Source organism: Orcinus orca, chromosome 21 (assembly GCF_937001465.1).
Source record: "Orcinus orca chromosome 21, mOrcOrc1.1, whole genome shotgun sequence".
Classification (NCBI taxonomy): domain Eukaryota; kingdom Metazoa; phylum Chordata; class Mammalia; order Artiodactyla; family Delphinidae; genus Orcinus; species Orcinus orca.
This window is the reverse complement of record NC_064579.1, coordinates 10816319-10834864: the sequence shown is the minus strand read 5'-3', so window position 1 is coordinate 10834864 and position 18546 is coordinate 10816319. Positions and strand designations below refer to the sequence as shown.

Below are 18546 nucleotides of genomic sequence, written 5' to 3'. Positions count from 1 at the left end.
GAAAGCTGTTACATTTTTGCAAGAGAAAAAGGTAAACCTTTCTTTCGTTTTGGAATTAGGGCAGTGAGGAAGTTTAACATTTCCAATTCTTTTGTTGACTGAGAAGAAAGTCAGGGCAGCAGTGTGTTTCTGGGGGAGCAGTGATGCATTCATTTCCTAATGCTGACAACTGTGGACTCGGAATTTTGAGGCTTCCAGGATTCTTAATTGCCTTCTCTTGAATAGGTCATTGTATTTTTTTTTTCCTCCAGGTTTTCTTCTTAAGCAGGAAAAACAGACCATCTACCTTTCAAATATTTACAGCTTGCAAGTGGATAAATCTCCCAAATCTATTTTTTTCCATCAAAAGAAAAACAGTCAGCAGCAATAATCTCACATTAAGATACTTTTGATAAAAAGTTAGTAGATAGTTTATGATCTTTTAGTGGCAGTTTTTGTGTAGCCCCATCATTAATAAATCTGTTATCAGCATATGTGTCTCTCTCTCCCTCTGTTGATGATTCTTTTTTGACTAACATATTCATACCTCCTTCTACTGAAAAACATTAAAATGTGAATAGTGTGCACGAGGAAACTCTAAAGCTCTATATTTACACAAAAAAGACTCATAAATATTGGTTTATCCGAGGGAAGCATTTTGTACTCTTCCATTTGTATCACAGGGAAAGCCTAGTCATACACTAAATATTTTTCATTGAAAGATGGTATAATGAAATATTAACGTTTGTATACAAAGTGTCATTCTAATTTTTTAGTTATTTGTGTTTAGATATTTTATAATAGAAATTGAACTGAAAAGGACTTGTAGTTGATTCAGACCATCTCATTTTAAACATGAAGGCTATGCCTGGAAAAGTGACATCGTTTTCCAAATGTTACAGATCCAGTATTTTTTCTTAATGTCATTCTAAATTGATTGTTTAGAAGTTTCTGTTCTCCCTGCATATGATCGCTGCTTTTCTAAAATTTGGAGGCGTATCCTTTTGTAAGAGAACCTCATAAACAAACATTCTTAGTTTGAAAACAAGTGAGGAGAGCTTTCAAGTTCAGTTTGTGGACTGAGCTAAACGTGTGTCTACTCTCCCTTCCCAAATTCCATTTGAAATGGCAGTGAAGGCAGATAAAAAGAGAATATGTTTCTTAGCAGGACGAAGAGGCCACTGATAAAGCTGGAGGAGCTGTGAGCTGAGGTCAGCAGGTACAGAGGACAGCACGGGTAGGAAGCAGAAGTTGAGGTCATTGGTTGCAAGTCTGAAGAATGGCTCAGGTTTGCTCTCTCCAACCGCAGGCATGTAACTAGTTGCAGCATTTACCCACAGAAAGGAAGCAGTACAGTGCTTCAAAGGAATTGAACGATCTGTGTGTGAGAGTCCAGGCCTCACAGCGTGCGGGCTGGTGACCAAGAACAGCATCCATCCCGTTCTGGTTCTGGCAGTTAGAGAGGCCCTAGCTGGTCTGGATGTTCCATGGGCAAGAGCTAGAGCAAATCACCGCATATTAATGAATCTAGTCATTTATAAAAAGGTGTAGATAACAGAAACCAGCAGTATAAAACAGAGTAAAAGAAATGGAACAAATCTCTCTAAAATAGGATTTTTCATCCTCTGCGCTATTAGCATTTTGGGTTGGATATTTTTTGATATAGGAAGTGTCCTGTACATTGCAGGATGCTTTGCCACATCCCTGGTCTCTATCCAGTCTATTCTAGTAGCAGGAAGCTCTTCCTCTCTACCCACTGTGAACAGTGTCTCAATATCTGGACAAAGATATTGCCAAGTCCACTGCAGGAGAACTTGGTTTTTCAGCTAGAGCAATCAGGCTTTGGCTTGAGCTATTAAATACACACACACACACACACACACACACACACAGAGATCTATACATATAGATCTATATATATATACACATATCTGTATTTGTTGGGGGTTTGGGGTTGTTGGTTTTTTCACCCAAAGTTTGGAATATATGAGGCAAAAAGGAAACCCAGCAAACTTAACCAATATGTTATTCCTTGGGTCCTGAGGGCCCTTTCAGTTTTGTTTTCTCTTCACCTTTCAGAGTATTTTTATGTGTGTTTCACATATAATGTCCAGGAGTTTTATTTATACTTTGTGGGAGGAATAGGAAAAAGTAGATCTATTACATTTTTGTGGAAGTGGAATGTTACAGTAACTCATAGAAAGGCAGGAAAAGGAAAACAGAAAAAAGAAAACAAAAAATAAGGTAGCAGACATCAGCCCTAACCTAATAATTACATTAAAGGTAAGTGGCCTAAATATACCAATGAAAGATAGTCTATGTGGGTTAAAAAAATGACCTAGCTACATGCTATCAATAAGAAACATAGGCTGAATGTAAAGGATGGTAAAATATATATCATACAAACACTTAAAGGAAAACAGAAACTTTCAGAGCAAAGAAAATTACTAGAGACATATTGGGATGTTATATGATGATAATAGAATCAGTTTACCCTTTTAAAAGAATGAGAGGACAGCTTGGGAGAAAACACTTGCAAATCATATAGTGGACCATGGACTAGTATCTTAAAAACTTAACAGTAAAAAAAAAAATCTGTTTAGAAAATGGGTAAAAGACCTGAAGAAATAGTTCACCAAAGAGGATATACAGATGGAAAGGCACAAGAAAAGGTGTTAAAAATTATTAGTTATTGGGGAACTGCAAATTAAAATCCCAATTATATATTGCTATACACCAATCAGAGTGGATTAAATTAAAAAAAATTAGTGATCCTATCGAATGCTGGCAAAGATATGGAGAAACTGGGTCACCCATACATTGCTAATGGGCATGTAAATGGTACAGCCACTCTAGAAGTTTGGTCACTTCATAAAAAATGAAACTTCCAACTACCATCTGATGAAGCAGGTGCATTCCTAGGCATTTATCCTAGAGAAATAAAAACTTGTGTTGACACAAAACTGTACACAAATGTTCATAGCAGGTTTTTTTGTGATAGCTTCAAACTGGAACACCCGGGTCCTCCAAGGGGTGAAGGTTAAACACATCTTGATACATCTGAGCCATGGCATACTTACTCAGCAGTAAAAAAGGAACAGATACATGTAACAACCTGGATGAATTTCCAGAGAATTATTCTAAATGGGAAAGGCCAATCCCAATACATAACATATGATGCCACTTTTATAACATTTTAAAATAATGAAAGAAATGGAGAATAGATTAGTGATTGCCAGGGCTTAGGAGAGGGATGCCAGTGGGAGGTAAGTGATCATGGCAATAAAAGTGTAACATGAGTGATGCTCCCGATGTCTTGACTATATCAGTGTCAATTTCCTGGATGTGTTATTTTACTATAGTTTTGTAAGATGTTTACATTGGGGCAACTGGAAAAGGGTACATGGGTCCTGTGTTAGTTCTTACGACTGCCTGTGAATCTGCAATTATCTCAAAATGAAGGGTTTAATTTTTAAAAATGATACTGCTTGATTTCATCATTTCATCAAGCTGCTTTTAGCTTAAATAACAATTTCAGAACAGTCTACATTATGAATCAGCCAACCCCTGAAAACTCTCAATTATCTATCTTGTCTTCCCTTTTAGTTTTGTTTGGGTTCTGTTTTAGCAGCCTCTTAGAAAAAAAGGTAATATCCAAGTAGGCCTGGATCGCTTTTAACAATTTAGGGTAACTTCAGAATGTCTGCAGATAATTTGATATCTGCATACACAAAAAAATAATGTAAAATTCTTGCATCTGAGTAGTTTATTGGGAAAGTAGTTAATAGATACGTAAATCAGTGCTCTGATCAAATTACTTGTTGAGATTCAGAACAGAATATTAACATGAAAAAAACCCACCACTGTGTTAAAAACTTAATGATTTTTCTATTTCTCTCTGGTTGTTGGATAATTCCCCTTTATTATTCTCTTATTTTGCTGTATATCATGTTGGCTGTTTAATTACTGGTTCCCTGGCAGGTGGACGTAGAAAGTGGTAAGAGGTGAACTTCTAATAAATCTGCAGTTTATCATGGTCTCCCTGGAAAACACAAGTACATGAAAGATAAAGAGTTTCCCTTAGATTAATGTATTTATCCAATGTGACTATGATTTCAACCAAACTCCTCGAAAGAGTTTTTGTTAAGGCATGCTTTTGGATTTGAAAAAAAAGATATAATTTGTCTCAAACCAATGTATGAAGATAGCTCATTTTCTGGTAAAATAGAATAATGAGTGACATTTATCACTGCTAGTGTAGTCTGAAAGTGTAACATTTGGAGTAGTCTTATGCTGAATAAAGCACATAGGGGAGAAAAAACATAACAGGATAGAAAGCCCAGAAGGAGACTCTTCTGTGTATGAGAGTCTGTGTATAATATGCTGTATTAATTTAGACATTATTTGATTAACAGGTTTTGATAAATAATAATATAACATAGACTTTATTACATGCTATTACATAGTATAAGAAGGAAAGAATCTTAAAAGATACTAGAGCAATTGGATAACTATAAACTTGGGCCCTTTTGTTGTATCTAACAGCAAAATAGATTTCATATGAATTTAAAGGTTAAATGAAAAAAGAAAAATCCCCTGCAAGAATAGAGATGTCTGGAAGTAAATATTTTTCATATAATAGGTTAAAGGAGGTCTTTCAGAGCATTAAAAGGAAAAACGTAAAGAGAAATATTAATATATTTTGCTATATAAATGGTAAACTTTGTTAAAAATCACTAGTATTGTAAATGTTTACATTAATGATATATATGAAGATTAATATACTAATATATAACATGCTCTTATAAATAAGAAAAAAGTGAACATCTAAAGATAAAGACCTTATATAGATAATGAATAAAATAATAAATAATTATAAAAAATAAATTTTGAAACACTCAGCCACTTATTAATGAAAGAAATGCAAACTAAAATAAGAGTATATTAGAATGGCTAATTATTTTTTAAGGACTTATATCTTTCCTGTGGTCTGTGAAGAATGGTTTATTTAATATTTGGCTTGTGGGAATATGAAACCTTTTTGGACAACATTTTTAGAAATAAGTATTTTACAGTGTTAATGGTATTGATTCTCTTTATTCAAATCAGAAATGCATATAAAATATGAATACTAGGCAGTTTGTTTCAGCATTATTTATAGTGCTGCCAAGTTCTGACTAACCTGCCTATCCAATAGTGAGAGTACTGTTATGTATGTAATTTTAATTCCTGAGATGCAGTACCATTCAGTCGTTTCAAAACAGGTTTCCACAACTTGTGTCTGTCACAGATGAATGGATCAAGAAACTACACACACACAGATAGACAGACACACACGTTTATTTAGGAATATTACTCAGCCTCACAAAAGAAGGAAATCTTACCATTTGCAAGATGGGGAATCTAGAAAAAAAAATTGAGCTCATAGAAGCAGAGAGTGGAAAAGTGGTTGCTAGGGGTTGGGGGTTGGATAAATAGGGAGAGGTTGGTAAAAAGGTACAGACATTCAATTATAAGAGGAATAAAATCTGAGAATCTAATGTATAAGGTGGTGACTATAGTTGATACCACTGTATGTATAATTGAAATTTGCTAAGTTAGTAGAAATTTAATGTTCTCACTCCCTCCCCCCAAAAAGTATAAAAATAGGTTTCCAAAAAAAAAAATTTAGTGCCTAGGGAAAATGCTAAAATTATGCTGAATGAGAGATTCAGACAAAACTAATACATTTATTTTTGACATATATTGACAGATTCTCATATAGATAAAAAGAAAAAAGAGATAATATGGTGATATTATCTCAGTCTGATTTATTCTTGCATATAAAAAAAGGCTTGAAGGCAGTGCAACAAAATATTAAAGGTTTTGTTGTAATATTGCATCAACTGTTTAGAAAATTCTTCTAGAATGCAAACAACTATGCACAAAGAAATTAATCACAGTGTGCTTAATCATGGGTGAAAATTAAATGTTCATCAGTAGAAATGTTTAAATTACATCATCACATACTCATGGTAGAGTTCTATGCAGGCAAGATAATCATGTCTTTGGAAGGGTTTTTGTTTTAATAATATGGAAGAGTACTTATGGCAAAATGCTAAGTGATGAAACTATAAATATATGTTAAAAAGCTGCAGGGAAATATGGTAAATTGTTAGCAGCTATTACCACTAACTGGAGGAATCGTGATTGTCATTTTCTCAGCACGTTTATGAATATTCCAATCTATTATAAGCCTCCAACCTTTGTAATCAGAAAAAAAAGTTTCTAAAATATCTTTGGACTTTATACATAAAGCACCACATGAATTTATAAATTTATTTAGCTAAAACAGTTAATGAAAACGACAATATTCTTTAAGCAACATCTCAGCTTCATCCTGATCTGTGATACTTGGCGCTGTCTGGATTTGGCATCATTAACTGTTGCAAGTAAAATAACAGTAAAGTATTTATACAAAGGAAGAAAGGAGAGATTAAGGTCCCCTTTTAGTACTAGGTAGTCTGACAGGTTCTGATATGTTTTGTGCACCGTATCTGTATTTTCATTTGCATTGATTTTTCCAAGGGTTTTATGGCTAAAACTAGGTCCCCAAAGAAGTCAGGGGTTTTTTTGTATTACCCACAACTTGGCTGGAGACAGAACGTCTGCAATTACTCCTCCTGCTTTTAACTGACTTTGAATCCTGTCCTTTCAGCTTGTGCACCTGGCTTTCAGCCAGGAGAAGGCAAAAAACTGTTGGTTTTCAAATGTCATTTCCCCTTTGGCTTTGTTGATGGTAAAATTCTGTCTTTGCGTCTGAAATTGGAAACTCTTCTAATCCTGGAGTCTGAGTGTAATTCAGTGGAAGGCTTTCTCTTATCTGTGGCTAGGATCAGCATTTAGTCTGATGTTCATTTACATCCAGGTGCAAAACTTGTAGACTTTTATCTTTAGTGCAGCCTCAGATTTTGTTCCTAGCTCGGCTTGTACTATCGTTAACTGTCAGTTCTTAATTATATCCACATATGAAATTGGGCCAGAGGCAGCAGGATCTGGGTTTTCTCTTCTGCTCAGAGTGCCTGACCCTTGGATATTTCTTCGTTCTGTTCATTTTTGGTAGGTTCTAAATTTGGATTTGTAGCCCTAACCAGTCAAGACATTGTTTAGCCTAGAAAAAAATAATTCTTATGTGCCCTCACCCCAGCAGTTAGAATACCCTTTTTATATATTTATTTGGTACTTACTCCACCAGAAAATTAAAAGAGATAAGTCGTGTTATTAACAAGAGTATCTTGTAATACATATACTTTAGAGTTCACAGTGCCTTTGACATGCCTGTTCCAGTGATTTCTCACAGCTCTCTTCTTAGAGCAGGTTTTTGCTCATTTTCCACATGAGAAAACTGAAGATCAGTAAAACTGGATGGTTTTTCCCCAGGCTACCCCACTGGGAATCACAGGCTCCTCTCTCCACATCTAGCATTCACTTGCTGGACCAGAGCTGTCTTGGAATGACACTCGTGTATGGAATTAATCGTGGTGGAATCCATTCTGAGAACATTATTGATGCTTTGATCAAACTTCTTTAATAAGACTTTTCACTTTTATTCTTATTTTATTATATATGTGTGCCACCTACTTTCTGTGCAGAAATTTGCAGGGAAAAGAAATGAGGCTCTTGGTAATCCTCTTAACCCCCACTGCTTGTAAGATGAAGTCCAAACTGTTTAACGTGGTATGTAGACTTTCACAATCTGGCCCCAAGCTACTGCAGAAACCTCATGCACTGTCACTCACCTCCATTTACACTGTACTCCTGCCACATGGAATTTCCCTTGTTGTCTGACCATATTGTTGCTTGTCTGAAACGCTGGCCTCCTCATTTACTTGGGGAGCTCCTACTTCCATGGTTCTCACACATTATGGTACATCAGAATCACTTGGAGGGTTTGTGAAACCATGGATTACTGGCTCTGCATCCAGGGTGTCTGCTTCAGTAGGTCCAAGACCCCCAAAATTGCATTTCTAACCAGCGCGCAAGCGATTGTGAGGTTGCTGGACTGGCACCATGCTTCCACAAGCAATGTACCTACGGAATCTTGCAACCCAGGCTAAAGTGATCTGCAAATTCTTTTCTGACTACAGACATACTTTATTGCGCCTTTCTCTATGCGTTCATACTTTTATCTGTTATACCGCATTTTGGAGTATCTATTTGAGAATGGCTTCCCTACTTAACTGTCTTACTTAAAAGGGACAAGACTTTTTCTACTTGTTTAGATCCTCATGGTCTAATGTAATATTCGGCATCTGTGGGAACTCCCTAAGAATTTGAATGAATTGAATTTCCACGTATATTGTGCCTGGAAATATTTGTTCGTTTAAAGTTGCTTGTGCAGGATGAATTCTTTGCTTCACTGGTTTTCCTTTTTATTGTGGCTTTCCTTCCAAATCAAACTTTTCTCTTTTTAGGACAACTGGAATGGGAAAACTATTTAAAAAAAAATAACTAAATACTATGTGCCACGTATGGCTCTTTACATATGTTATTGTATGTCATTCTTTGAGTAATTCCCATGGCATAACTGTTCTGTTCCCATTTTAAAGATAAACTGAAGCTCAAAAAGATTAAGTAATTTTGTAAATATCATGCAACTCAAAAGTGGTACAAAGTAAGATTTGAATTCAGCATTTTCTTGCTGTAAAACCTGTTCCAATCTGCTGCCTCCAAAGTTATTTCTTATTTCTCTACTGGCATGTTAAAATGATGAGACAGTTGTACATCTTCAGATAAAAGATGACCTCTGTTAGCACTTATAGTGTTGGTTTCTCTTTCCTTTTGTTTACTGCATCCAGGTTTAATTCCTAACTTTTAATATTACATTTATTTCTACCATGCCTCTTTCTGTCTCTGTAGATCATTGAAGAGGTAGCTCCAAATGCCTTCACTTCCACAGCTTTACCAAAACTCATTGCAGTTGACTGAGTTTGTAAATAGTTTTTCTCCCTTAATCCAATAGAAGAATTAAGTTAAGACTCATTTAAAAGGTGTTAAAACTGAGCACTCACGGATAATTTCTAGTAAGTGATTTTGTTCTCTGCAGCTGAGGGAAAAAATAAAATTCATTTTCACAAGTACTCAAGATTAATAGTTTATTTTTGAATCTTTTGGTTTATGTACCTATTTCATATATCATATTTTAACTCAGTTTGCAAACATTTTTCTTCCTTCCCAAGAAAATTCTCTTGGGAAAAACTGGATTTTTTTTTTTTTTCTCACCATAAGTTATAAACATAGATATATTTTAGAAGGTCAAGTGTCTATTCTTTCTCTCACTTATTACTGAAATAATCCCCTGCTGAGGAATAACAATAGATGATCACTTGAGTAAGGAACAAAACTGACCTGTGGTGACCAATCCATTTCATTAATAATTCACTAAACGTAAATTTCATATTTCGTATCATTCACTGATGTGAAGCTGAAAACGTTGGTCTTAAAGGGTTGGCACAAACTTTTAATTTAGTATCCTGTACCTATCCATTTGTTTAAACCATTTGATGAAGAAAAAATATAATTTGTCATTTAAAAGGCAAAAAATATATTTCATTCTTCTTTCTTCCATATTGTATTGTTGGATGTTTTTGTTTGGCCCTGACGAATGGACTTTATATTAATAGAGGAAGGTGAATATGGGACTCTTTTTTGATCTGTATTGATTTACTTCCCCTTTATCTGTTTGGGCAAACTTAGTGTTTATGCATTTGTGAATTCTGCGATTTGGAAAAAATTATTGAAGAGTGGTATGCCGAGACTCTTCACATTGTTTATTGGTCCAGTGGCTGAATTGGAATGCCAGAGATTGATTGATTATTAGATTTACTCTATAGTTCCACTGTGCAAACCTTTGGCTATGCCTGGCTATATTCATTTATAAAATTTTCCAAGCTTAAATTTGAGTTACAGAAGAAAACTATAAAGAAAGTGCGTTATAATTAGCCCATTTTGAAAAAGCACTCAACAAAGCTTCAGCCCCATACTCTGAAAACAGATGCAGTTGTTTTAAGATTATTACCCTAGGGCCAGTAGTGAATTGATCCGCGAAGGAAAAAAAAAAACCAAAAGAATTAAGAGGGTGATAGGATGAATTGGGAAGCTTTTGTTTGATTTTTTTATGAATCTTGGTCCCGTATCTCCACTGGATCTTTGAGATCAAGCATGTTAGGCACTTCATAAATATTTGTCGTTTACACACCTTCTCTGTATTACTGTTTTGCTTTGTGTTTCAGATATATAAAAGTAAATTTGGAGTGGCAAATATAAATGCAGACACTGTAAGAAGGTAATTAAAAATGCTGCTTGGGGCTTCCCTGGTGGCACAGTGGTTGAGAGTCCGCCTGCCGATGCAGGCGACACGGGTTCGTGCCCCGGTCCGGGAGGATCCCACATGCCGCGGAGCGGCTGGGCCCGTGAGCCATGGCCGCTGAGCCTGCACGTCCGGAGCCTGTGCTCCGCAACGGGAGAGGCCACAGCAGTGAGAGGCCACAGCAGTGAGAGGCCCGCGTACCGCAAAAAAAAATGCTGCTTGATGAAAGAGAGGATAAAATTAGAAGTGAGGGACAAACCGGTTTGCTAGTATTGCCTCTACGTAGTCCATTATGTGAGACTAATTAAGTCAATTAACACTAACATTGACCTTTTCATCTGTAGGTAATTATAGGATACTGACTACCCTACACAAAAATGAGGTAAATTGCTACGTCTGTAAAGCCTGAGAATCCAAGGTAGTAAGACAAAACAAAACCATAAAATATATTGGAATCGACTGTAAGGTCACCTGTGAGCGTCCAAGAATTAAAATCACTTTATTATAAGCTAAGGGTTTTATTATACATTTTTACTTTAATCCCCTGGTATAGGCTTCAAGGATAGCATTATACTAGGATACTTACAAATAGATACCTGTAAAAATCAGAGAACCTACAGAAACCAAGTCATCCTTTTTGTTGTCAAACTCTAGGACAGAGTTTTTATCAGCTATGATCAAATAAGTTGGACAGGTCATATAACAAGTTAGAACTTGCCAAATTTTTTATAGAAGAAACAGATGTCATCTTCTGTTGTAAACTACATCCTGAGCATATCCCACCCTGACTACTTTACAGCATATATGAACTCCCACTCCGCCCCCTTTCCCCTCTCAAGCAAGCCAAACTACCAGGCTGTGTATTTTTAATCACTTTCTGTAGCAATCAAGAATTTGCCATCAGAGAGACCATTTCACTGCTTATCTTTCGAAGCCTGTTCTTGCTAAACAGATTTTAGATAAGAGCGACTGCCTGTAAGTGCCCTTCCTGAAACTAGAAGTCAAAATCCTTGCTATTGAAGCCCTAGGTAAATGGTTCTGGAAAGCATTTGAAATCTTAACTCCTATTCAAATTCCAAATACAATTTTTTCAGAAATTTCCATGTTTTTAGAAATAACTTCTCATTTAAAAACATTTCAATCCTATATAAAATCTAGAAATGTAGAGAGTCACTGGTTAACTCTTATTTACAAGTGTTAATGATCAGAAAGAACATTTTTAACCGAAAAAGAGAAGGAAAAGACCTTTGCGTTTGTTGGAGTTATTTGTGAAAGGACTACAAATGGAAAAAGTTAGGGCTCATCATATGTAATATTTGCAAAAGCAAGTGATGATACATCCTTGTGGCTTGTCAGAGGGACTTCAGATAGATTCTTCCTGATTCTAAATGTAAGTCTGCCTTAGACCACTGCTGAGGAAAGCTGTTTCTGAAGACATTTTTTATGACATTATTTCAATATTACACCAAGTTGTGTTCGGAAGGGTGACCTAGAATGTGAAATAGGAAAAGTAATAAAGGAAGAATGAAAGCATGACAAAAGCATCTGGTCTTAGTTCCTGAGTAGGAAGTAGAAAAAGGGGTTGACTGGGTTAACCAGATTTGCCCTTTTTGAAACTACCTAGTATCACATCAAAGGCCACAGATCCTTTTGAACAGGTGCTTTTAACCATTGTATTAGATAACCTCAGTGCCTCTTTAGATTCCGAATGGTATACATTCACATAAAATGAGTGAATGTTCAAACTGGCAGGTGAGGCCTGTCTGGTAAAGAATCCATGGTCCTGAGGTGATGGTAGCTTTTCAAAAGATTGGGTAGCTGCTTTAAAAGAAATGTATACGTATAGCTTATTCACTTTGTTATACAGCAGAAACTAATGCAACAATGTAAAGCAATTATGCTCCAATAAAGATGTTAAAAAAAAATAAGTTCAGGTCCAATATAACATGAAATACTGAAAGTATTAAAGTGACTTTTACAGAAAACAAACAAACAGAAAAAAACCAAACAAAAAAAAAGAAATGTCGTTATGTGGCTGAACAAGGTTCCCTGAAAATCCTGTGTACTTTCTTCTCAATATCAATTCCTGATTGTTTTCATGATTCTTATATCAGAGACTTTCAGAATTTTTATCTTAAATGAATTTTTCATTTCTATATTTGTTAGTGACAGTTTCATAAGGATGTCGCTAGCTGTTGTCTTCCTCCGTCTCCTACTCCATGAAATAGAACTCCTTCCTTGTAACTCTGGGTGAAGGTGTTCTGAATGACACAGCTGTGATTAGGGAAGATGCTGGTAATTATTTACTGATATATGGGTTGTATTCAGAGCTGTACTAGTAAAAGTGTGTGACTGAAAAAAGTGGGGGGTAGGGGACTTGACTATCCCCCCACCAGGATGCTAAGAATTTAGTTAAGGGGTAAAATTAAACCAGAAAGTAATTACAGAAACAAGTAGGAGAAATAAGCTCTGTGACATTGAAGTAAATGAGAAAAGTGTAGAGAAGGACCAAACTCTTCAGTGTAGTCAAGGCTGCCTTTAGTAGGAAGTGGGACTTAAAAATGGGAGGGTTTAGGGATAAGAAGGGTCTTTCCAAAAGCGAATCTGGATGGATCCTGGGAGAACTTAACATGACTAGGTTAGTTCATTACCTGAGATCTTTTTTGATTCTTGGGTTGTCTTGTACACATCAACTTTGATTGCCAAGTAGTCATAACCAGTAATTTTTCCCTTATGTGCTGCTGGGCAATAATAAAGCCGTGCATATTTTCATGCATAAAAATATTTTGGTAAAAATTTGCTTGTCTTAGTTTCAAAAGTTAACTACCTACCTGGTTATTATTGCCAGAGAAAATGCAAAAGAGGAAACCATACCATGAAGTGAATGAGTGCAAAAAGTCATTTAAAGGTGAGGAAAAAAAAGTACTAATTACAATATAACTTCTATGGTTTAGTCTACAAGTGTTATAATTATTTGACCAGAATCCAGAAAGCTGTGTTTATTTGTGGATTTTAAGACATACTTTTATAATAAAAAGTAGTTATATCTAATTTATGTTGTAGCAGTTATTTTCCAAAGATGGCCACACCAATAAATGCCCTCCATGTGGCCTCGTTACAATATGATGTTGACACTCCACCATTGAGAGTTGGGGTCTTTATTCCTTTGTCTTTGATATGGCCCAGGCTTAGACTCACTTCAATCCAGTAGAATGGAACAGAAGTAACCCTGAACTCTGGGTCATCAAAGGAGATGGAACTTTCACCTGGTTCTCTCCCTCAGGGACATTTGATCTTGGAACCCAGATCAGCCATGATGCTGTGAGAAAGTGTAAACTAGCCCACGTAGAGAAATCACAGGAAGAGGTCCACACAGAGAGGAACTGGGGACCCTGCCAACATTTAGCATCGATCACTAACTGTTTGAGGGAAGGGAGGAAGGAAGGAAGGATGATTCTAGCCCAGAGCCTTTAGCCTGAGTGTTTCATCTGAGGCCCCAGACATCGTGGAGCAGAGATGAGCCATCTGCACTGTGCTCTGTTTGAATTCCTGACCCACAGAATCCACTAGCATAGTAGGACTAAGTTATTAACTTGTTACACAGCCATAGTAATTGGAAAATATGTCAGTCAAGTTTTCGTACCTGAGTTTATGCTGGCTTCAGCTACAGCCATTCACTTAAGCATTTCCTTTTTTTTTTTTTTTTTTTTTTTTTTTTTGCGGTACGCGGGCCTCTCACTGTTGTGGCCTCTCCCGTTGCGGAGCACAGGCTCCGGACGCGCAGGCTCAGAGGCCACGGCTCACGGGTCCAGCTGCTCCGCGGCATGTGGGATCTTCCCGGACCGGGGCACGAACCTGTGTCCCCTGCATCGGCGGGCGGACTCTCAACCACTGCGCCACCAGGGAAGCCCTAAGCATTTCCTTTTAATATACAAATAACCTCACTTTCAAAAACATCTGTCTGTACTCCTGAAAACTCAGTTTCCAAACAGTGGAGTAATCATTTTGCCGAATTTTAGAAAACAGTTTTAAAATCTCATCTGTGTCCCCAGCATGTGGTGCAATTTCCTTGGTTTTATTAAGTGCCCAATTAAGAAAAAATATTGAATGAACCTTCTCAGAGTCTGCTGACTTTTGTTCTCCATGGCTTTCGCTGAATTTTCCACCAGTATTGGTGGAAAATAGAAGTACAATTTTAAATACTACTCCTTGGGCTTCCCTGGTGGCACAGTGATTGAGAGTCCGCCTGCCGATGCAGGGGACACGGGTTCATGCCCCGGTCCGGGAAGATCCCACATGCCGCGGAGTGGCTGGGCCCGTGAGCCATGGCCGCTGAGCCTGCGCGTCCGGAGCCTGTGCTCCGCAATGGGAGAGGCCACAACACTGAGAGGCCTGCGTACCGCCAAAAATAAAATAAAATAAAATAAATAAATACTACTCCTTAAAATTAAAATAAAACTTTTGCAATGGGGAGCCTGTAAGTACATTATTCCATTCAGTGATTGCACTATGATGTAAATAAACACGGATTATCCACTTATTGTGTGTATGTGTATATATATACATAAATATATTTATGTGTATGTGTGTGTATACATATAGATACAAATTTATATAGTCATAGTTTCTACCATTAAATGTGTCCACAGTGTGTTGAAATTAAAGGCCAGGTAAGAAAGTATATCATTGATAGAATCTCTGGGAAAACATTTCAAATATGTTTCCTTATTTTCATTTATTTGATAAAGTTGAATATGAATGAAAATATTAATTTGACTGCTGAAAACTTATCCAGCAGTAACTTACATGTTGACCACAGCCCAATGAAAGAAGGTATTTCTGCTTCTACATGGAAATCAGCCCCAAAACGAGTATCCTAAACCATTCCTACCTCATTTGAACAATGCTCATTTGTATTGTAAATACCTAATTTTACTTTTATTAAAAAAATTCTTGTAGAAAAAGCTTGAAATCTTCAGCATGCCTGTAAAATGACAGAAATACTTCACTGGCTTTCAGAGAAGAATGGCCCGGGTTATAACTTAGATGGGAAGGCAAGAGATCAAATCATTGGTAACTGACCATGTGTGATTTTTAGGTTTCTGATGTTCCAGATTATTTGCTCGATTGTTTTGATTACTCCTTGGAATGATCAGAGCAAACCATCATTGCAGTCATCCCTCCAGTTTTTTTCCTCTTTTCTCCGTCTTTTCATGATTAGCACAGATAGATTTTTGGCAATAACGTGTTTATGGCAAGCTAATCAAATGCATTTCTGTGGAATTTTAATGCATGTTCAGGCAGCATTTATTCATAAGGGGAAAGTATATGGAATGCATTTAGAAACGTGGAAGAGTCTGGTAGATCTGGGGAACTGTGAAGTTCATTCATCTACAAGAAGGTATCGGTTCCTCCTATGTATGGGCTATACACTGCACCAGATCCTAGAGTTACCATAATGAACGACAGGATCTTTCACTTCACAATTCTCCTTTGGGTAGTGGACAGGACAGTCAGTGTTATAGCAGGAGGAAGTGACATAGGGACATAAATTTGGTTTTGTGGGCTAAAGTGTTTAGACTTAAATCTGTAGTCCATACGTTTTCAACGGAGGCAAATCATTCTCAAGGGACTGAAAATGGACTCTTATTGGGGCAAGCGTTCAAAAACCTTAAGTATTACAATGGTTTATCAATAATGTCTAATATCAACCCTATATAACAAAATATTACTTCTTAATACTTCCCTCCTTGGGTCAGAAGGGGTAATGGGTAAAAAGTTGGGAAACAGTGCTGTCAGCCATGGTGCTTCTCTGTCTCTTTAGCAAAAGGCTTAATTTTTTTTTTTTTTTTTTGTCCATAATGTAGCCAGTTGAAGAGAAACCACTGGATTTCATCTTCCTATAGATGTATTATAACCTGTCCTGATAACTGCTCTCCTGTAAAAGCAAATCATTGTAGCAGGGCAGGGCCTTCAGCATATGGAAGAACAAAAACGTTTTCCTCAGTAAGTCCTTAGTAAGAATCATCTGGCCTTTTTAGGGATAATTACACTAAGCTTGATGTTGTAGGTCTCATCTGTGAAATGTATATACATCTGCCTCTTTTCTTAGGGTATGATTGCCTTTTAAAAAATACTTTCCCTAAACCAGAAATGTCATGGTGAAAGAATTCATTTACATTTCTCAAGATGTATTCGTTTTGTCCAGAAAAACCAGTAGATGAAGCCAAGTTATTAGTGAAATAATTTGAACTGATTCTCTACCTCCTAAAATATATACATTCCAAAAAAAAATGAGGCACTGAGATGAATTTTGATTCGATCTTTTCATTTGTATGACAGCAACATGAAAATCTCAATTATTTTCAGGGTCAAATAGCTTGTTGCTAGAGACGCAACTTCCCTGCCTAAGGCAAGCTATTACGTATGTTTCTGTCACTTTGTTAGTTAAGGCACATTTATATATCATTTTTGTAAAGTTTGGAGACAGTTATATTTGCCAAATATAATGGCAGTGTGTCAGCCATTGCTCATCAGAGGGCACATACTTTATTAAGAAGTAGTACAATTCTGCTCTTACATTATGTTCCTGATTTTTAGATAAATCATTCTCTTTGTCAACAAAATGGCAGTGTGAGTAGGCTGCATCATGAACTCAGTTGGAGCAAACCAGGTTGTTTGTTGAACAGGGATCCCCTGTGTCTTGGATAAATGAATGCTCCTTTTTACTCTTTACAGGTTAATGGCACACGTTAAGGTAAAATGCGTGACATTAAAGTACTAACGTTTTTATACAGACAGTGCTGCCTAGGAGACGCTCAGAATTTCTGTTTGTTGATCAACTAAGCAAAATATCTTTGTTCTTCAACAGGTGGTTAAAAATGGAAGGTTATTAATTGTATATATGTTGCAAAATTTGCAGGGAAAATAGAATTCATCTATCATCCTACATATTTTAAAAATAGTTGAAATGATGAATAGCATGGATAAAGAATTGTCATGCTGCATCCTTGAAGCAAAGACTACTTGGCAATTTTCTCTCCTAAGCTTTGGTCCATGATACCTGAATTCTTTGAGGAAACCGGAAAAAAAAAATTATGTCAGATTCTTGCAAACCAAAATGTTGACGTTGTTTTTCTGTTCTTTGTCTAGACTTCTTCACAGAAAAATATTATGGGGTTTATTGTGAAGCACTTTATGCAGAAGCAGACCAAAGATTAAATTACAATGGTAACACAGTAGTGGCGGGTGCTCCAGGGAGCTCAGGAAGCAAGTTCACCGCAGGTCTCCCATGAGTGGTCACTTGTTACCTGTTTTTCCTCTATGACATGAGTTTGTACATGACTCAGACAATAGTTATGGGGAGTTCTTTGTGACTAGATTGTGAGCGTGCTGGTGGAAAATCTATTTATTAGGCTCGGGTGAGTTTAGGCTCCGCAGAGAGAAGATGCCGATGGAGGTAGGTTCCCTCCTACACAGCAATTCTGTCTTGGGAGTAACTCCAGGCTTTGGCTTCTCGACCAGGCTCCAGTCAGTGTTGCCCACTGATCTTGTCCTTGTTGACACTCTTGACACCAACCCAGCCAATCCCATATGCCATGTCTTAGTGAAGTGGTTTAGACATTTGGAGTCAAACAGGCCCGACTTTAAATATCACTTCCACCACTTATTCTATGACTTGGGACAACTTACTTGGTTTTTCCCAGCCTCAGTTTTCTCATCATTTTCATTCGAAAAGTTTATATGGGAAGCAAATGAGACCGTATAGGTGATGGGCGTAGCACAAGGAGTGGTATATAGTAAGCACTAAATACGCATTCGCTGTAACTATTAGGATTTTTATCATCATATTCTTTACTCTCATTATTATACCATCATTAAGTAGAATACTTCTGCATTCTTACCGCTAAGTCCCATTCCAATAAGGGATCTGATTAAGCTCTCATCTATGCCTATGTCCCTACAACTGATGGCTTACTATATTAGCTATTTGTTACCTTATAACAAATTACCCCCAAACTTACCAGCTTTAAATAACAAACATTATCTCACACAGTTTCAGTTCCAGTTCAAAGTCTCCCATGAAGTTGCAGTCAAGTTGCTGGCCAGGACATGTCTTTGAAGGGTTGATTGAAACAGGATGACCTACTTCTAAGCTCACTCACCTGGCTGTTGGCAGGAGGCTTCAGTTCCTTCTCATGGGGGACTCTTGGTGGGAC

The 18546-nt window shown here is 36.8% G+C and overlaps 1 protein-coding gene across 1 annotated transcript in view; it reads left to right on the top strand.

Moving 5' to 3' along the window:
* The window catches only part of NRG1 (neuregulin 1), a 1030155-nt gene that overhangs the window by 222460 nt on the left and 789149 nt on the right, over positions 1-18546 (top strand). The window lies entirely within an intron of this gene.